This window comes from Diadema antillarum, unplaced genomic scaffold (assembly GCF_040938485.1).
Source record: "Diadema antillarum isolate AM-2024a unplaced genomic scaffold, OU_Dant_1.0 seq00000166_RagTag, whole genome shotgun sequence".
Lineage (NCBI taxonomy): Eukaryota > Metazoa > Echinodermata > Echinoidea > Diadematoida > Diadematidae > Diadema > Diadema antillarum.
This window is the reverse complement of record NW_027271236.1, coordinates 1,825,025-1,847,501: the sequence shown is the minus strand read 5'-3', so window position 1 is coordinate 1,847,501 and position 22,477 is coordinate 1,825,025. Positions and strand designations below refer to the sequence as shown.

Genomic DNA, 22,477 nt, shown 5'->3' with positions numbered 1-22,477 from the left:
CACTCCGACCCGACTGCCTACGTTCCTGCGTGGTGCGCAACGCGTGCAGTGCTGATGTTTAAGCTCGAGCTGATGAAGACGCGTTAAGATCAGCGCGCTATTTTGCAAATTAGCTGGCTATTCTGCAAAGAAGTCCAAGAATTCGGTGGTTTATTTTCCAATCGGAATAGCGCACTATTTCGGTCTTCAATTTAATATTAGCGGGCTATTTTCTGATCGGGCTAATTCTTTGGATCAGAAATAGCGGGCTATTCTTCAAGCTCGAGCTGATGAAGACCCACCTACTGAGTACCACATGTGTAAGTAATGCTTTTTCTGACACACTACAGTAAATCTTTCAAGAAACTATAGGGGCAGAGAGTTCCTATATCCTCACATTAGTCAAACAGATGTACAGTACCATGTACTGTGTGAGGAGGGAACCTTCAGTTAAAAATGTTGTTTTGGGGGGTAAACGCTCGCTTTATTGATAAGTCCTCTCAGTTCACATCAATTCTATCACGACCATTACATTAAGTATTATAATTGCACGCTTCACATTTCAGTTCAATACGTTTTACTGAAAGCACGAACAAACAAACAAAATAACAATGCCTACAATGTTTGCATGTTTGTTCGTGTTTTCCCAGTCATTCTACACTGGAACATGAATGTTGTGATGGATAGGCCTGTAACATTGTTGTCACTTTAGCTACACCTACTGTCCCTCTTCCCTCCATGTTTAGCAAGATTAGGGCTAAGTATTCCTTTTTATTTTGTTCTTTTTCAGCAAGGCAAACAAAATTAGCAAATCAACCAAATATGTCACCACTTTAGTTGTTAACAAAGCACAACAAATTCTTGCAATTTAATATCAGTTCAGTCATCTGTCTGCTTTTATGGAATTACATTATAAAATGCAACATAAATACCTCCTTTATCAGCATATTTTTAACAGAATATGCTGTGACCGAATCAAAAGCCAATTTTTAGGCAACATATCCACAAAAAAAGACAGTTCCTCAGCACTAACAAAGTAGGAACACGAGTTCAGCTGTGCTTTCTGTTCGTAAGGTTCATTCCCGACCTTTCATTATCTCCCTGATTTGAGTGGCAGTCTAGTGTAAATCACATTTTGTTTCCTATCCCATCCAATTTGCTCCAACCTCCCTTCAGTTTTTCCATTATGCCTTGGGATAAAGGGGGATCTACCGTAGCTAATTCTACCCTGCAAAATTAGGCATCCTGAAATAAAGGGGGGGGGGGATTCTCCTGTGAAGGCAGCTGGCTAGTCTTTATTTTCAGAACCCCTTTCTTTCTTTTTAAGTGTTCTTTGGAGTCTGTTGTTACTGTAAACATCAGAGGGGCATTTCATGAAGCATTTTATCCGATACAGTTCTCAGACAAATTTGCTCTCAGCCAATCAGATGCAAGGATTTCCGTAGCTTGTAACAGTTTGTGAGAAAAATATCCGAACAAAACGCTTCATGAAATGCCTCCCAGGAGAGATCATATCTTTGATTATTAACTTATGTTACATAGTTTCATACAGTCACATCTGGGTCTGCAGGCATTAGACTAGCAAACAGCTATCACACCATTAGAATTGTGTTGCTGTCTAAAACAATGTAGGCCTATTGGGCATATCATGGCATACATAAAAGTTGCTATTGAAATTAAACAACTCTCAGAAAAGGCTTGTTTATGTGTTGTCCCATACATGGTCGAAATTTGCGGTGGCAAAGTGATTAAATTCCACTTACATTGACAACTGGAATAAACCAGCTCCTATTAACCTCATTTCAAAACTTTGTGGGGGTGGAGAGGGGGAGTCCAATTTAGAAATGTGCTAAACTTAGATTATAACTTCCTCTCTCATGGGAAATACATTTGGATACAGTTATGGTTATCATGCTCTACTGGGAATAATATCCTAGATAAAATTTGCTATGAATGCTTGGAAATGACTGCTGTACAAAATTACATTTGTGTAGCAATTCCACATCATAGAGTTGTATACCATTTTGTTCAAAATATGTGTCCATCGACTAAAATAGCTATTCCATTTCTAGAAGGAAAATGATTCCTTGCTCTATTCATGTTAGCAGGTAAGTGTTTTAGGCTGACAGGGCTATGTAAATGCATGTTAGCTGTTAAATTACCTCTATGAATTATGTGACGATATATAAGCCTAGAGTCTTTATCTGCATACATCAAATGCAGATGAGTGTCTATGTAACCAGTCATCAGTGTTTATTTTGATCTTACAAGTCCTCAAAGATAGTATCAACACGTAAGCACTGATTTCATTCTCCCCCTCCCCCCCCCCCCCCTCTTTTTCACCCTCAATCTACTCTGTTTGAAGGAAACACAATACTTGCTTATTATCTCAGAAAAAAAAAAAATAATAAACATGTGATAAGTCTCGGTAGACTGCTTGTCCACTACCACTCCTAGTGTGAACAACTCATCCTTAGTCCATTCCAGTCTGAACACCTCAGCCTGACACGCTAGCATTCTCATCGACGAGTTCTTGATGAGGAAGAAATTTACGAGCTCAATCTCCATCCATCTCGCAGGGAAAACTACCAGGGGCATTGCAGAGGTATCACTGACATGGCAAACTAATTTAGGAAGACCAGGTATTCCCTCAAAGATGCCAAAAAAAATCTCCAAAGAAAATCACAAACGAACGTGTCCTCTTACTATTCTGTTGTTAGTGGCTTTGTCGGGCTGTTATATCCTTTACTTGTCCTCCCCATGGGAAATTGAAAAGTGTTTGCCAAAAATTGTCCATCTGAAGTTTCCATAGAGAGGTATGCAACAGCAGTGGAGCTCCCTACAATGCAGGCGTTAGCAGGCAACAAAAATTTCTAATTCTAGTCATAGAAAAAAAAAATCTAATCTTTAGTCAGGCAGATTCACCAGTGATGATACATAAAGTGGCTTGGATCGTAATATTGTGATATTCCTCAGTCTGTTTCACATTGTATTCGCAGCTCACAAATATTTGATCCCTTTTAAAACTCAGTGGTATATTCGGTCCCCATTTCTCAATTCCTTACCTGTTAGGAGTTTTACACATGGATCGTGGTTCCTCGCAGATCAGCCAAAAATTAATGATTGTCTGTAGTGGCTGAGGCTACATATCTCAACACAATCTGCTGCAGCTCCGTCTGATACCACTTCATATCAAGCCGAGAAAAAAAACACGAAAATGAGAGAGGGAGCCCTCTACTCTGCTATTCAATTGCGACTGGACAAAAACACACACATTTTATGAGAAATATGGAAAAGAAGACGCATTTGAAAACAGCTTTATTCTTTCCCTCACTCAGATCTAAAATGATCTGATACATTCATACTAACACGTCAGTCGTCTTTCTTGTTTGGGATCATTGCATGGGGGTTTTCACTCGACTGTGTCAAAGCAAACATACGCTTAGCAAGCCACACACGGCACTTCTATAGATATTACTCATTCAACAGAAAACATACGGACCATTGCTAGTGCATACTTCTCCACATTTATCAAAAGACAAATACGTCTGGTCGAAACAAACCAAATCACTCATATGCCAAACGACAGGGAGCATCCGGTGTTTGAGCTCCGTGCAAAATAATCCGCACTACAAACTGAATTTGAGGGGGAAGTTAATTGCGGTGAAAAGGCATGTTACAAACACGAATCCCACTAACACACATGAATGCAACGCTCTGCCGTATGGCTGATTTCCAAACCTTCACGGTTGGCTCTCCGCCAGACAAATTAAACGAAAACGTTCGGCAGCTCACTTACAAAGGTGCGCTGGTGTCTTTTGTGACTCACAAATTGACTAGTACCTCATTCATCCTTTACAGGTGTCAGACTCACTGCATGACTGAGCACAGATCAACGTACGACGGCCCAAAATAGATGACACATGTCAAAAAATTGCTCACAAAAATTGCTTACCAATGACTCAATAAAAACATGAAGTCATTTAAAAATGCCTGGGCAATACCAAAAGAAAAGTCTCGATGAGAGCAGGTGACCCTTAGTTATAAAGCACACAAATACAGAACTTACAGCTTACAGGGATGCCAACTGGAATAAAAGAGAGAACCTGAAATAAATATTACATGAAGCTACTTTGTGCACAATAGGGACTTAGATGCTACCACAGCCTGAATTCAGGCTTCTGCCAGAAAACTGGTATCCCTGATGCTTGAGAAGGACATGTATTTTGGTGAACCCTGGAAGACACTCAAACTGATGGCTTGATTGGAATAAAATATTCATACTACACTACTTCCTTTCAAAGAGGTCTTAACCTGTTGAGGACTGGCTAATTTTGCTACAATACGCATTTCCCACAGACCCCTGCCCGAGTATACTCAGGACTAGTCCTCAACAGGTTTACAGAGAAAATTCAACACGACTCTCAAATATTTCTCGTTCTTATCCCAACATACTTGCTGTCATCAACTAATATTATTGTGATCATTTTGATGTAAACGATTGCCAAGAGATTCTGACACTCGGTAACTGGTTCAGAAGCAATTATTCTCCAAATAGATCACACATAGATGTACAACATTTCGTTGCAGTGGTTGGGTCCATAGGTTATCCGTAGGCTACATGAAAATAAATGAGGTGATATTGTGCGCACCCAAGCGCAACATGCAAAGGTCAACCAGGGTTGCACTTTCGGTGTCAACTTGTGCACTTCTGGTAATGCGGAGTTACCGAGAAGTAGGCACGGGCAGAGCATATCATATGCAGTAATCGCCTCTAATTCTTCCCTTTTTGTTATGACTAAAATGTTTTCACTTCATAACAGAAATGTACAAAACTATGGTATTGTGGAGATTGTGATAGAGCTCCATGTTTTCTATGTATAATCAAATAGAACTTGTGCTGTGGAACGGCACAGCATCGTTGACGCACTATTACAGAAATGAAATAGCCCTGCCACTGTTTGAGTTATAACAGTTATATGCCTATAGATGCGATAGAAAGATTTGTTTTGTTTGGGTAGTTTGGTGCAAGTGAGTAAGGACAAATTTTAGTAAACCAAATTAGGCACAGGGAAGATATACTAAGTGGGGAAAAAGAACCATCTAATGTAACTTTAAACATTGGAAATATTCCTCTACAACCTATACAAGCTGCAAATCACTTGGTATTCAATTAGGCATAGACTAGGCTAACAAGATTCAAGGGTCCCAAAAATCACTCACATAATCCTCCTTCATAATTATGTACCTATAACTTTCTTTAAAGTATAATTAAAGAACTTGTTATGAAAAAATAGGGTTTCCACCCTTAAAGGTCCAGTTTACCTTTGGTAGCAGTGATTTAAAAAAGGTTCAAGATATCACTTTTGATACTTATGTGTAGGTCTGTTGTATCACAAAACATCCTACCATATAAAATTTTCACAATAAAGCCTAAAATATAAGGAGATATTGATCAGTATTTTTCTCAATAAATCATACTGTAGATGATTAAGTCTAGAAACATTTTTATTATAACTATTGTTCACATTTTGTGCATTTAACAATACTTAACATTGATTATACGGATTCAAATTTTTACAGTGGTTGCTTCTATCCTTTACTCACATTTTAGAACTATTTTGAAGTACTAATGCTGGGTTTTTGTTTCATCTGCAAAAGGTAAATTATGCCTTTAAACATGCTCGCCATCAAGATTGCTGCTGCTTACTTTTCTGCCCTGCGATAACCTAATCACCACCACAAAGACGACATGCTCACTGAAGAGAAAATCTATAATAACCCCGAGGGCGCTGTTGTTCGGTGACTTGCGAAATCATAATCAACCGTGTGAAATACCACGGAAATTGCGACTCGCACTGCCCTACTATAGCTAGAAGCAGGGTGCAACAATTCACCTCAGCCTGCTTCTCCTATGGACAGAATTTTGAGCCAGACTCCGTAAAGAGATTGTAGTCCCAGTGTCTGAGTCGATAACTTTTCCCTGCCAGCTCTTATCCAAACTCCTACGATCCTAATATCGGAATAATGAGGCTATTTCCTTTCCACTTCCTCAAACTTCAAATACGAACAAATCTCCCTCCTCCCCCCAGTGGGGGGCTAGGAAAGGAAAAGATGTAGTAAAGATGAAAAGAAAAGAAAGGGCTAGGAGTCTGAAATTTCAGGTTCTGTTCTTCAGCTGCCCAGTAACAATTGACTCAAAACGCTTTTTGATTACAAATGGCAAAATCAAAATGCTCACCAAAATCAATAGATCACAATGTCTTCGAGACATTTTACCATACTGTACGTGACAACTTCAATCGTACCACAAAGTATTACACTGATACCAACCTCATGATCTTTTTCCCATGATATGTTATTTTAGGCTTTGTGATGCCTATTGTTACAAGTGCAGCCAGGAAAAGGAACCTGACGACATGCAAGGTTATATTTGTTGTTCTCTTCAAAATTCACCCCCTTCTCTCTCGGTCACCCCTCAGCTTACAGTACGCCCTCTGGGAACGGTGACCGCAACTTCGTCTAATAATGGCAGAGACTACCGGATGCACAACCACAAACTCTTTATCTCACTAACATCATGCCAACACTGAGAGAGAGAAAAAAAAATATTTGGATTGTGTGTACATTCCATATATTGGATATCATTTTCTTGTTGAGAATTTGATTGACATCTTAGAAGTTCAAGTTCTGACCCTCAAATGAACTTCATCTGTGAAAGAATCTGGGAGAGATTTCGGGAGAGTAGATGGCAAGCCAACGCATTCTGCATCGAGTAATATTACCATTACAATCTTTCTTACCCAGAAAGACATAATGTACTAATCTTTTCAACTCCTGGTAACAAGTTTTTATACTCAATTATGTTACCAATGTAAACAAATAATAGATACAGTTCTATCTTTCAAATCACAATGCTAAACATTTGTACTTATAACTCAGTGCTGATGTTGTCTTCAGTAAGAAAAGTCACACACTGTTCCCCCCTCCTCTTGCCCTGTAATCATTATTAACCCATTGGTGACTAGACCTGGGTATACTCGGTTAGGTGTCTGCATGGGAAACACATGTTAGGCCTGAAGCAGAATCGGCTCATCCTCAATGGGGTAAGTGGATATTCATCAGAGAAGAAAGAAGTGTGTACCATAGCACCGTTGCAATCCCAATGTGATACCACCGACAGTGATGTTTCGGATTTCAACGAGATAGGTGACTTCAGAGAGGGAAAGGAAAAAAAAAATCTCTAACCAAATGCATCGCCATGGCTGGCCAAGTCCAAAGTCAATATTTAGCGGAGAGAGTCTCAGCCGTAAACTCACGGTCGCCTCTGATACCGGACTCGACTGCATCTCATGAAGCTGTTTATGAGGACACCATTTCAAAGGTGCCACAAGTACACAGCGTCTCTAAACACTCTAGACTAAATCACATGCTAACAGAGTCCCCTGCATCCTGAATATGGGGTCAAAATAGCATGCATCAAATTTGAAAACACTCTGCTACCTCTACACTCTGCATTGATTTTAATACTAACATTCTAATTCTAAACATTTGTTTTACTCTTGCTTGAATCATCTTCTGTTTGTATGCCTTGTTAGTAAATAGGGATACAAGGCAAAAGAAATCAGATAATCACACTAAGTGTATACATGCAGGGACTGTTTCATAAACGAAATCTTGAATTCAAAGACTGCACAACTAGCTCATTCACAAAGAATGATACTGGTGCCATACGTTTCTGCTATCAGTACAAATCAAAAGAAAATAATTTATTTGGCTTCCACAAAAAATATCATAGTATGACTTCATCAATACATCTGATTCATAATAAATTTTTTAAAATGGAGAAAAAAAAAGCTGCCACTCAAAAGTGCTGATATATTTTCTGCCATCAGTTTAGGAATATCATTTTTCTCTGAAAGAAGCCAGTCCTGTTTGAAAGAGCTTTACGGCATGAGATGAGATTCCAGAGCAATTTGTCGTGGATACTTCATCGGCCGCTTCCCGCTATTGACAAATGACATCGCTGTGCAAGCAGGGAACTTCGCTTGGCAAACCAACGGTATCACCGCGGCATTTCAGTCACGTGCACCTATGTGCCCAGTGAGAGAGGCGAAGGTGAGAGTTCCTATACACACAACAGGTCAATTAATGGCCAAGGTTTTTTTATCCATTGATTGGCGGTTCTTACTGTGAATGGCTTCGGATTCGATGCTCCAAAATTGTTCCCTAAAAATAAAACCAATGCAGCAGCTACAGACTGTACATACGTCCAGCTTTACAGTTGATTTAGTTCTAATGCCTGAAGAATTCTTGACTGGCCTTCATATCTCTTTGCTTCCAACAGAATGCAGAAATGAAGTGACAGATTCTATCATACACTCACCTTCCTGGTTCTACAATCTTGTTTTGATGTCATACATCAAAATACTTTTGAACTACCACCACTGCAGTAACTCTGCCAATTTTGCTCTGAATGTCCACTTTCAAGCAATTATTTGCATAATAAATCACTAAGAGAGATCCACAACTAATCAGTGTTTGAGTGTGAAAAAAAAACAGACAAACCTCTTTTGATAAGTGGGAAAAGAATGTGAATGTTGGGCATTCTGAAAAGTTTACCTTCTGTTTACACCTTGGCTTATAGTCAATAGATATTATCACACCATCTTTCCTCCATGTGTCAACCAACATTTTGACTATGAAATGATATGATTTTTTGCAAACTAAATCATTAAGAAGTTTGTTTGACTCTCATTTCTCCAAGATGTAAAAATTATAAAAGTGGTTGATGCTTTACATATCTGATTTCTTTTACATTATGCCTCCGAATATGAATTACAATATGAAGTTGAGTATCTATAAGCTACAGCTGTTTTATCGAAGTGCACCAGCCATACACTTCAGTGCTTTACTGTTTCTATGGCATGTCTGCCTTGAAATGTTGAGAGAAAGATATCAAGTACTTCAATTGAATGCAATTACCTGCTTCTTAGTAGTAGCCAATCCTTGATACAGTATTTCTGTCAGCTTGTCACCAGCAACGATCAGCAAAAGTTTATCTGCAAGAAATGAAAAGGGTAAACATAATTATAAATCATCAAACTGAAGCACTCTTGTACAGACTAGAATGGATTCTACACAAGGAATATATATGCCTAATGCTACATTTGAGCAGATGAAATGTGCAAAGATTTGGGGCCTACATGCAACAGTGATGGAATTCAAACAGACACAAGCTATTGTAAAATGAGAAGTGTTTGTGTGCATTTTATTTTCATGACTTTCGAGAGCAAAGATTAAAATGCATACGAAAGTTCTTGTCTGCACTTCATGATATGCATTGAACGCACAGGCAATTTGCTAAAATTTCATGCCACAAATATGTCTTGTGTTAAAGTGTTCTAATTTTGAAGAGAAGTACTACATAAGTGCTTTTTCTTTAACATCGGAATAAAGTTTGGCTATTAGTAATAGAATATATTTTTAGAGAAATGCATTTCCTTCAACTTTCCTGAGTGTGTGTTTTGGCATTTGATATAACTGTCTATGAGGAAAAGACATTTATGGAGCCCCCTGAACAAAGTCAAAACTTGGTGCATTGTATACATTTTTATATAATCTGCCATCCCTATAAGAATATATTGGGCAATATATATATCAAATTCTAAGTCTGTAACTATGTCAAACATAAACAAAGTTTCATAGTTAGTTAATCAACTACTTGGTACTATACTGGGCAGTAAATTTATTTCTTATAGAGGAAAATACAAACCTTTCTTTCACATTCAGCTTCTGACTTCTTCAAGACAACTGTCAAATTTGAGGAACTTTTTTTTAAAGTTTGTGGAAAGGTTGCTAAAAAACGCTCAAGGCTTACAACAAATTCTAAAGGAAATTGAGGAAATAGTAGTCGCATTCGAATATAAATCATTGATCGGTGCAGCCCACCCCAAGATGGCTGTAGCAAACAAACAAAAAACAAAGCAACCCTTCAGGATATTGAAGAAGGATATTTAGTCAAGAACACAACAGGTGGTAGAGCCACATTCCAATGGTTTGCTGAAATCAACTGCCTATTTTTGGTGCTCTGTTCTCCTTACAGGGTTTTTTTTTGTGTGTGTGTGCCCCATGACTGTTGTAAACAACCATCAAGGTAGTTTGAATATTTGGGTGGTGAGTAATGAAGGCAAAGGAGCAATTTAGGTTGATTTTGATCCTGCACATAGACAACAGAGGGAACTGGGACAGTGTGTGGGATAGCATGGATTGTTAAATGTTGATTATCTATTCACAATCATGTGGAAATCTTGTGGTCATACAAACATGGTTGAAGATATGGGACGCCTACCAGGTCGAGGTATGTTATCTAAGTGGGGCAAATGGCATACACGGGGCAATTTAGAGATAGTAACTCCCTCTTTAAATGTCTGATTACCATAAGAGCCCTTCTCCCACCCACTCAGCACTCTAAAATTTAATCTGAAGGAGGCATCCAATCAAACCCATGCCCATCTGCATAAATACAATTTGAATTTATGGACATATTTACCCGAGGACATCATAACTAGCTATTCCATATTCCACATTACAGAAGCGCTCATATCTATGAATATATTTATTTCTTTTTTGACACAGTACTGGCAAGCTTTTAACAGCTAGTTAAGTAACTTGTTGGATAACTCAAAATACTCTCTGAATTACAGAATGATATTAATATCAAACAGTTCTGCTGTGTCACATCTGTCAATTTGTGATTCCTGGTGCAGATAATGACTTTTGGTGGAAAGGATACCATGATCACTCTTGGCCTTAGAATGACAGCACCTGCATATGCCTTCAGAAAGTATAGGCCTACTGACTTAAATAAATAAGTTTTTAACTTTGCTTTACATTGTCAAAAACTTCAAGTGCAGTTGAAGCAATGCATGAGGCTGACATATCGGGTGCGTAACTTTGCAAAATTTCGCTGCAGGTTGAATGGACACTCGTAATTTCGCGAAGTTTCACTTTGCGATTTTTCCCAATGAGAATGGCCCTTCACATAAAATTTGGGAAGGTGTTATCGGCATATTGCTTTTCAAGTAATTCATGACTTACAAGCACTGCTTTTCAGTGGATTACTTTTGTCCATTGGTAAATTTACATTTATCATCATTGCAAGGTTTGCATTACTTTTCTAATTATTCATCACATTCATTTGTATGTATTTTGTATCATACCTTAAAACTTGTACTTCTCACAAATTACACTGTAATACAATTTTTGTCAATAAATATTTCGTATAATGTACCTTTGTTATATAAAAATAAAGGACAATTGAATTGGAAGTAAAAATGCATATCTGATATTATGAGATCGCTTTGGCACAGAGGGGATGTCCCTCTCTTCCTTGCTTTTGTAGTTTCCTAGAAATTTGGTCTAAATATGGTATAAAGTTTTAAATCAATCACAATCTACTCCAAACCATCAAAATCCATTACTACAAAACAATGTCGGACCAAAGGCTGAAATGATCTAAAGTAAATCAAATCAAATCATATCAAATCTTTTTTGTTTAGTTTTAGTTTTAGTTTTTGTTTGTTTGTTTTTTAGCTAAAACTGTTTGAGACAAACTTAAGGTAGTGAGGTAAAGTAAAACAAAGTGATCGTAATAAAAGGTGGGTCCCACACTTTATTAGGATTGCTTTGTTTCGGATATCCCAGCCATTTCAAAACCAATTTTCAGGAAATAAACGTTAATTCCTCATGGAATTACATGCTCTTTCATATTTCATAAGAGGTTTCTCATTATCTCCACAAAAACTTTTAAAAACTTGAAGTTAGGTCTCAACCAAAACTATACGATCCCTTTAATGAATTCTCTGCCACAAACCAAGCAAATTATGTGTTGGAAGGCCTACCAGCGTCTATCAGTCTAAACAGGACCAGACTAGCGACGGAAATCGAACATCAGCCTAGCAGAATGCCGACTGGGCATTAAATGAATCCATGTCCCTAATCTAGCAGGCTCTAAACCTGAATTATTCATGCTACTGCTTCTCAGGATACACCTTCCACCTCCAAATCCCCACACCAGCTCCACTTCTCTTAACTCTCCTCTTTCCCTTCATTTATCCTTATTTTTTTCTTCCTGTATCATGCTGCCTTTCTTCTATAATTCTACCTTTTCTGATTGAATCAATCTATCCATATGCTATTTCATAGACATATGGCATACTCATACTGTAAAACCACAATTTTTTTCATGCATGAAACTTTCATACATTTTGCGAGAAACCAAGATTTGTGAAAATGGTATGCACGCAAAAGTGTTTGTCTACACAACGCATTGAATGCCAATATATTATTCTACCTAGATATGTGTAAATCAAGTTGATAAGTCCATTACTTGATCCATTCCCTTCTTTATCCACTGGTCTATCATTGCTTCTCACAAATTTTTCTGCCACTTTTTTAGTCATCATCTCTGTCACATCTGTTCAATACAGCCTTCTTTGTTTTCTGCCCATCTAACCTCAAGACAGATTGCTGGCAATTATACTTTTTTTTTTCTTAATAGACTATTTCTATTCCAAAATAAACTGGACTTATGCCCTTCTGCTTCTGAAGATTAAAAAATATAAAAGAACAAAATTCACATATTCATCATATAGGGCCTACCTGTATCTCGATAACAATTTACAATACATTAATCTCCATCATTGTATAGTTGTCATTTCTTTAATTTTCATAGCCTAGGTATGTACAAATGTAAATCTTAATGCTGAGAAGGCATATTTACACAAAATTCCCCCAAGATACCTGTTGTATTAATCAGATTTGATTTGAAATCTCAACAGAAAGCACAAATAGTCATGATTCAATCAACTCCAGTCAAGGCACCTGTAATGGATGCACAAATCATGATGCAAGCAGCATGGCATATTTTGTGTGAATACACAATATCACCAAAGGCGTGTTTTCATCAGCCCAAAGTTTCAAAATAGCACATTTTTTTGTGGTTACGAAACTAGCCCGATGTCAAAATAGCGTTCTATTTGTGCAATGAAGATGCAAATAGCACTCCGTATCGTGCATTCTGGCTGTTTCGTCCCTATTTGTACTTCTGTTAATATTCTGGCTAAGTCACTATGCCTAAGCTGTGGCCTGAAGATTCTTGCAGACTGTGCGTGTATCTACGATGCATTTAAACTCTGCGAATCGTTAATTTCATTAAATGTCTCACTGGACAGAAGAACAAGTATAGCGTTATTGTGTCGATCGAGCTCGTAACTTGCGATACCTACTGTACCTACACATGTACAAAAGTACGTACCGGTCTGCTGTAGTATCGTACATGTACATACGGTGATATGGGAGATTTTGCGCGGGGAAATCCAGTTTTGAACCACACAGTAATCTGAGCAATGATGCAAAATGCGTATGCGTCAAATTTTGTGCTAATTTCCCAAAGCTGGCTGTTTTGAGATGATGAAGACGCACACTCGCAATATCAAGAAAGCAAAGGTCACTAAAATCACTCATACCACATTGTAAAACATTAACTTATTCAAATTATAGGAAGAAGCAACACCTGTGACTTTGGCTGCCTCTGGCTCGATTCAAAGGTCCAATTTGGAAGCCAACAGGGTGCACAAATGGAGAAAATCAGGCAGAAAAGTGTGGACATGTTTGTACGATTGCTCCAAAGACTGATATTGGCGCTGATTGCAGAGACTGTGGGTGTATGAAAAGAGAGCAATCTAGCGACACAGCTGGACCTGAGTGAACAACCCTGGAAGCTGTTATAAACTATTTAATGAAACCTTATTACATACTAGAGATTTATAGACAGCTCTGGGTGGACAAAAAGCATGGAGATTGATTTGCTTGACTGTATTCTTCTGTATGACAATAGCAATGGTGCGGAGAAAGCTCAAAGTATTGTGGAGATGGTGTGGGGAAATTAACCCTTTCTGTGGCCATAAGTCAAATGTAAACTAATTGCACACACATAGAGCTATGAACAGGAAATTATTGTGGCATGCAGTAGGTTAAAGGTCCAGTTTACCTTTGGGAGCAGTGATTTGAAAAATGTTCAAGATATCGCCTTTCAATTTTCATGCATATGTGTAGGTCTGTTGTACCACAAAACACCCTCCCATACAGAATTTTGCAATGAAGCCTAAAATATATATAAGGAGATATCAGTGCTTTTCTCAATAAACCATAACTGTAGATGGTTTAGTCTAGAAACATTTTTATCATAACTATTGTTCACATTTTGCATATTTAACAATACTTAACATCAACTTTACTGATTCAAATTTTTACATTGGTTGTTTCTATCCCTAACTCACATTTTAGAACTACTGTATCTTAAAGGACTAATGTTGGGGGTTTTGTTTCATCTGCAAATGGTAAATGATGCCTTTAATGTGATGGTTTCACTTCTTGCTGCTCAATACACACTTTGCCTGAGATAGACTTGACACTCACTGATACCAGATGACAGCATTAGATGAACTTTGGTGGATAATGGGAATTGCCTTGGAGACTTTCTACCAAGAGTTGAGACATGCCACGGCGGTATCACCTCTGAATCTTCTTTACAATCCTGCCTAATGGCTTTTGATTGTAATTATCCAGTATTGCTAGTGACAGTCTTGTAATCTTAAAATATTTTGAGATGGCAGCATAAGGAGAGACATAGCGAGCGGAATTAGACTTACAACCACGCATCTGCACTTTTTTTTTTTCTGCAAAAGTAACGCATCTGCCTTATTTCTACAATTTTTCCCTATTGCTAGCTTTTCAGCTCTGAAATCTATCAACAAGTAAAGATAATGCACCTGGTTATCCTGCACTTGATACAAATATTTTTACAGAGCAATTCACGCTGCAATGCATTTATCAAACAAACAAGAGAAAATAAGGTTATTCACTCCTTGTTCATATTCCTGATGAAATGTCTATCAGGGTACTGGAGAACTTGGAATAACAAAATAACAAGAGAAAATGAGTAGCAATCACACCTCCCAGCTCCAATGGGCTTCATGGAATGAAAGGGAGGGTGCACTCCATGCTACTCACTACCTCTTTGGGCTGTTTACTTAATCAACATTCCATGGTGACCTTTAGGGTGACATAAAATAAACATCACAGAGATATGTCTGGAAAGTGGAGATTCTCAACACAGCATGGAATTTATCAGTGAAGGAGAGAGAGAGAAAGGAGAAATAAAAAGCTAGGCCACATTTTTAACCCTGGATCCTCTGTTTACTTTGGGATGAAAGACATTTTCTGTTTCCATGCTGAGGGAAAGGGGGAGGGGTTGACATCTTAAAGACCAAAATATTGATTTAGGAGCACCAGCTAAAGGTAAGCCTGCAAAATGTCACATTGATTTAATGCTACAAGCAAGACAAGAAACACACTACCCAAAATATGAAGTTCAAACATTAGAAATACATAATGATCTACATTTCAATAACTGTTCTACTGTACAATTTTGATATGATATAAAGACAGAACTATCATTAAATAACCTTGTTTCTGTTTGCAATTTTAGATGTGTGCTGTTTTTAGTACATTTTTAAGACCGCTCTTCAACTTTACTAGTTCACATTCACATGTGAATTAGACATTATCTCACAGAATCTAGCCAAATCTGTTACATTCGAGGTCTTGTATATTCCCCAAACTATAGGCCTACAACATGGACAGACTCTTTAAATCAAAAAGTTTAGTTTCCATTCAGGGAGCAAAAGACCTCCCTGTGGATGTAGGCCTAATTGGTTCCAAACCTTTCTTCACTAAAGGCTTTCTTTTGTGGAAACATGGTGGCAGAAAACCTGTTTCCAGGTTTTCTGGAGGACATTTCATGTGATAGGATAATCATGATTTCCTTGTTGTGGTATTCTTCAAAACAGCCACGTTAGGGCTTTTTACACTTGTAAATTTTTGCTTAGCCCCGGACCAACGGTGGGGCTAAAGGGGGGCCTTAGCCCCACCGTTGGTACGGGACTATCCTTAGCCCACTTTCTGTTTACACTCGTTTTTGCCAAAGTGGGCTAGCCCCACCGATAGTACGGTACTATCTGGCCCTGCAAAATAGCAGGGGTTAGCACCACAATTGCGGTGCCAAGCAAGTGAGTGTAAACAGAACGAAAAAATAATCCTGGGCTAAGCGACGGAGACGAAGTCCGACCCTCACTGACCAATCAGAAACAAGGTAATCAAGTGTTGCCGGTGCGTGCGTGTACGTGTACAGTAAACAGCGTAATTATGAATATTTATGTGGTTTGGAAAGTCCGGGGCTAAGAAATACGAGTGTAAAAAGGTCAGTTTTCTCCTTAGCCCCGGACAAGAGATAGTACGGGACTAATTGGCGAGTGTAAAAAGCTGAAAAAATTGGTACGGGACTAATGATAGTCCTGGGTCAGAGAAAGTCCGGGATTAAGAAACACAAGTGTAAAAAGCCCTTTAACCCATCCACGTACGGGCCTCTGTGTAATCTGTAATATCGTGCCTGCCTAGTAAGTTGGCCATGAACTTGGGCGCGATCTTCCCTACGGCGCGATCTACACGCGAAGAGCATTCATACGTCATGGAAAAAACTGCCTGTGTCATTCCCACTAGGCAGGAGGGATGATGCGTGTACACTCGTGCTAATATGCACTTAGTTGACTCAATACAGCACTAGTTTATGTGAATTTTATGAAAAGAAATAATAAATTGTGCAGGAATTATGAAAAAATATTGTTTCTGTGTATTTCATTGATAAATCCTCTTCATTTCAAGCCATCTGTAATCACATCTTACCCACTTGCGAATCGACGTGTCCATAATGTCCTCGTGCCCCACCCCCCCGCCCCCGAGATAGCTCTGGAACATTCCATTCAATGACGGGGTTTTTATTTTGCAACGTTATCTAATAACTCTCATGTAAGCAAGTTCTTGCTATGGCTAATCTATTTTGTAATGTATCATAATCTATCTATGCTGAGATAGCCTAATTAAAATTTGCAGAGACATACAAAAAGATTTGTTTTACAATCGTGATACGTTCAACTACTCATTTACCCTGTGCTGAAATCCGCATGTCTGCTCCGCACATGTTATCGCTATCGCTCAAACTTCGATCGCGATGGCTTGTGTGTGTACACAGGTACACAGTGCTAGTGTGACGTGCATGTGTGGAGAAGCATGGGGCTGAGAAAACCCGGGACTCCACGTGGTGTAGTGAAAAACAAATCGGACGTTCGAAGTCGTACATTCAAGAGCTAAAACAGACAAATAGCGAATTCAAAGTCCACTGAAAAGGTCTTGACATTGTAATGTATGTTCCAAAATCATGTCTGGCTTAGTTTTGAGAGAATTTTCTACACGCACGAGATCAGGAATGAGATCGGTGAACTGGCTAACAACGTGTGTACTGTGAACATGTGACTGGCTTGTGCACATGGCCTAGCTAGGTGATCGTGAGAGTGCGGCAAGAACGCTAGGAATGCACCCGAGATGCGGTGTGTTGCAAATTCTTGGGGTGAAATTAGACTTCCTTGTTCAGCCCGTCTAGTATCTATATATTTTTAATAATTCTAATTCTTCATAAAATCACGATAAAAAGACTTCATATATTCATTTTATATTTTAGAAGCGTAATATAAAATATTTTGGGGTTTTTTTTAGTCCAAGAAAAAAAATAGTTTGAATAAAAAAATAATAATAAATAGTCGTTCTTGACTCAAGTCTAATTTCCTGCGCCTTCTTGCAGTTACCCCGCAGTTGCCCATGGATACGATGCATAAATAATCAGCTGTTTACTGAGTCGTACTAGTGTACCACCCTACTGCTCTTGTTCAAATTGAGAGGATTGTTATTTTATCGGCGGCACTTAGTTTTATAACCTCATCCAATAAAAAGACAAATTCAAACATCAAATGGTGTGACAGTTTTTGTCAGAATTCCCTATCAATTTCAACTTGTTGCCAGGATAGTTTTCAGATTTCACTTGCTTCATTATCGAAGCTGTTTGACATTTGAAAGAACTGCTCCATAAGAAATCACCTTTCATTTGTTATTTATTTTCACAAACAAGTATTTTGGTCACTTGAATATTTCTTATTATTACTTCAATGTCATGATATTTCATGATGGTTATGTATTCTGTCTTTACATGGCAAGATGGGATTTTTTTTTCCATCCAGGGTCAAAGAAGAAAGTGACAGGAAGGAAACCAAAAGGATAGGGAGGAAATGAAAAGGATACAATGAAACACCTGATCAGCAGGCTTTTTTTCATTACAATGGTGAATGCAGTACATCAGAATTTAAGTACAGTTCTAAATAATTTATCAGTTGAAAAATGAGCAAAGAAAATGGATTTCATCGAGTTCTAAATGAAAACTAAATTAGCATCGCCATTATGATTTAGATCTAGAACCTAGTGCTAGTACTACAGAATAGACCTGATGCAAACTTGTTGTCAAGCTTTTGGTTGAGTTTCTTCAGAGACACGAATTTTGGTAGCACAATACCCGAGTGAATAAGAAGAAGGAAAAAAAATAAATACACAACTGTAATGCAGGTCTCTAGACCACTCCCGTGCACGAGCGAGCATCAGCCCCCGTTTCTTCAGTGTCACTCTAGCTCTCGTCATTTGCATTGGCCTAGGCTAGGTTACTCGTGTCGTAGTTTTACTCGCCATCATCAATGTCATACATGGTTACACAAAATAAATTACATCTTGCCATCACCTCAACCACAGCAAAACCCTGAATATCACTCCCATCATAGTCACTCTCAGCTCACAAAACATATCAGCAAACGATACAGACATCGCAGACCTAGCTAACTACTAGCTCTAAACATAGTTGTAACTACGCCACGTCAGACATTAGTTGTACACAAAAATGAAACGGAGGTGAAAAACTAGTAATGAATACACGAAGATCATCAACGATGGAAAAAAATACACAGAACATCTTGCACCCAAAAAAAAATCGAGGTAAAAAACTACGATGAGAAAAACTAGGGTGAAAACACGATGCTTGGAAGACGAACGATGAAGACACTACGGCAAAAATGCTTACACGGAAAACAAACGAGTGGGTACCACACAAGCTACGATGTTATGCGCACATACGTAGATAAGCTACATCGTGTTCAATCAAAAAACTCAACAAACACTAGGACAAAAACTCACCTCTAAATTGTTGCAAACGAGATAATCACTTAGAAAAAATGAACAAAACACTCTCAGAAGTACGATTGTTCTCTGAGAATGAAAGATATAGAATGATACGAAAGCAAAAGAGAGAAAAGAGAGAGAGAAATGGACGGGAAACCTAGAGAAGTTACCCACACTCACTAACGTAAATGGAATTCGACACACACACCCCCGTGCCCGCCCCAGCATAAGCATAGCATAGCAGTACACGTACACACACAAGGAGATATCGTCAAGCACTCTATGAGGAGATCGATATCACGATACCGCGCGTAAGAAATCACTGCAGTTGCTGGGGCAACAAAGATACATGCGCGCTGTAAACATGAATATTGATTAGTTTCTCAGCAGGCTCGAACCCCTGGCAGGTGCTTTGGCCAATAAGAGACATTCTAAAATATGTTTCTTTGCATAAATTATTTTTCTGAGTCCCAGTAAGGATCTCTGTGATTGGCTAAAATTATTCTACAGCTCCTGGCCAAGCCTGAGGTCCTAGGACGCCCTCTTTTGGTCATAAATAATAAAAACCACGTTTTTTGTGGGAGCTGACGGGGATGGGTTAAAAGCACTGCCTCCTCAAACATTTTCCTTATGATACAGTTATCTTGCAGGCAAGGCAGAGCTTTTTTAGTAGATTTTCTCTGATGAGCATTGCTACATTGCATAGGTGCCTACCTGTTGAGATAACATACAAGATAACAAGAGAAATATCTGCATAGAAGATAAAGACATAAAAACTCCCTTTGCTTTACAGGACCAGTCCATGTCAAACATTAACTGAGATGAATTACATTTTCTAAGATGCAACAAGATAAAAGATGAACTCACTGTTGAATCATTTTTTCAAAGACTAAAAATACACTGACACTAACTCCCGATACTAATTACTAGACACCAAGTTATAAGTAGGCCCCCATGATGTAGGCCTACAACTTTCAGGTGAATTCAAAACTTTATTCCTAATTTTTGTGTCCTCACAAAAGAGAGAACCCAATGACAGCACACTCACTCATGTTATACAAAATTTCAATAGGAATTCTTAAAAAATAAAAAATAAATAAAATGTTAAGTGATGTAAGCTTTTTAAGGCACATCATCATTTGGGCCTAAAATAAACCCATTTCTGATGTACAAGAGGTCTGCAAACCCAGGGTATCATTCACAGTATTCTAAAAATGCTGTTAGAAAAACAAACAAACAAACAAACAAAGGGCTACCACACTGAAAACAGTTATCAAATAAAAGCAATAATCTTCCTCTGGAAGCATAAAAATCAGATATGAATATAGAAATGTAAATGACTAGGTTAATGCATGAATAACTTTATAAAAAGACCTGGCAAGGACTCACTCATTTCTAGTGAGACACAGCTTTTGTAATGCATAGTTTCATGATGATATAACTGTACAAAATAAGCTATGATGGCCCTATTCAATCTTAACCTGTTGAAGACGGGCTCATTTTGCCAAAACACACATTTCCCACAGACACCTGCCTGAGTTTACTCAGGACTCATCTTCCACAGGTTAATGTCTTTAATGGTATGAGGATAACACTCATACAAAGAGGAAAATATGTCTGCACATTTCAAATGTAACACTCCCATGTATGAACCACTTCCTATCATTCTACAGTGACATAACACAGTTATGTACCTACATTCCATGTAGGCCCATAGCCGCTGTAATACCAGCAGCCTACAGAGCCCAGCATGCATACAGGGTGAGTTTCAAGCTACACTGGACATCTACAAAAGAGGCATTTAGGCGGCTTTACCTCAAATTACTTAAAAGCTTTTCTTGATCGTAAGAAGCAAACACTCCCACTCTTTATTGTTCCACAAGGCAACCGTTTGAAGCTTTGTACGCCGTCAAAGTGTTCACACAGAGGGGCTGTGCAGTCAAGTGCAAAATCCAGGCTACGATTTCATCGAAACCAAACAGATCAACATTTGTTAATGAATCACATGGGTGTCAAATCAAATTGTGCTGAATATAAACTTTTGAGAAAAGCTAGAAAGTTGTGTTTACACTTCTCAGCATGACAGCAAAAAGCCAAAAGAAACAATTAAGCTGGATACCGATGATAGAAATATTCACTGGAAATATCTTCTACTGAACCGAAGAATGGGAATCAGGAAGCTCAGAGTTTGAGTTTTTATCTTCATAATCTAAACAAACACATGATAGCATCTTCCATACCAAAGTAACATGTTTTTAAAAAAGGAAGGAATGAGTTTGTTTTAACTGGTACCACTCCCTCTAGACTAGTGAGTTGATTATAGTTTCCCTCGTTGCACTGTTGTAAGAATATGAATTCACAACCTGTTCAATGTCTTGTGAAAGTTGTCAGTCTCTAACAATTTCACCAAACTCCTTGGTTTTGATTGGCTGAGAAGCTCTGGTCACTGTCTGTTACTATGGTAATTATCAGTGACTGACAACTTGTCAGAGCTGACAACTTTCATGAAACGGTGGTGCCCTATAGGGGCCTAGTTGGATCTTGGATTCAGATGATTCAAGTTTGATTTCGCTCAAAGAACTTTCATGGTTTTGCTTTTAGCACTAACTACCATCACTCTATTCAAACTCATCACATATAATTTAATATAAAGCATCCTTTTGTTCAGCACTCTTAAGAGTACTAAAGTGTGATTGTCATAGCCATTCATTGCCATGGCAACTGGTTCTAAACAACCTCACCTGGCCTAGTGTTTATGCCTGCATCTGGTTCCAACCCAAGCTGTAACAAAAGACTGGGACATCATCACTTCAGGTACTCTATTAACTTGAAATATGGCTGCCATTAAATTTACCGCCAGTCAAGACAGGGTTTGATGGCTCATTCCAGTCTGACCTCTGCGACCTCTCACAGGTCAAAGGTCATTCTTTTGACAAATCCCATCAGACAATCGGAGAGAGTTCATATCCCTCTGGACAGATGTCATGAGAGAGATCATTCAATGGAAAAAAATCGTAACTGCTCAGTGCAGTTCTATCCCTATAACAAGGTACAAATAGACAGAGCATTTTGTCCCTTTCTACATGTATACTTTTATTTATTTGTTTATTCACGTTTTCTTTAAAAATACAGGGTATAGTGGGGTGGCTTAGTGACAAATATACTGATAATCGTGACACGCCGGACAAAAGTGTCATTTTTTCCTCAGACATTTGTATATATATGAGGATCAAAATTAGGGGGTGCTCCAAGAAATCCGCTAACAGAAAAGATGAGAAAATGCCCTTAATTTGTACATAACAATAGTGTCTGAATTCAAAGACTA

At 38.3% G+C, this 22,477-nt stretch overlaps 1 protein-coding gene across 1 annotated transcript in view; it reads right to left on the bottom strand.

The window, feature by feature from the left end:
* Positions 1-22,477, bottom strand: part of LOC139728127 (protein O-linked-mannose beta-1,2-N-acetylglucosaminyltransferase 1-like) — a 168,657-nt gene that overhangs the window by 116,896 nt on the left and 29,284 nt on the right. The window contains exon 2 of the mRNA XM_071639087.1: positions 8,965-9,041. The gene's annotated coding sequence lies outside the window, so the exon portion shown is untranslated. The remainder of the gene's footprint in view (positions 1-8,964; positions 9,042-22,477) is intronic.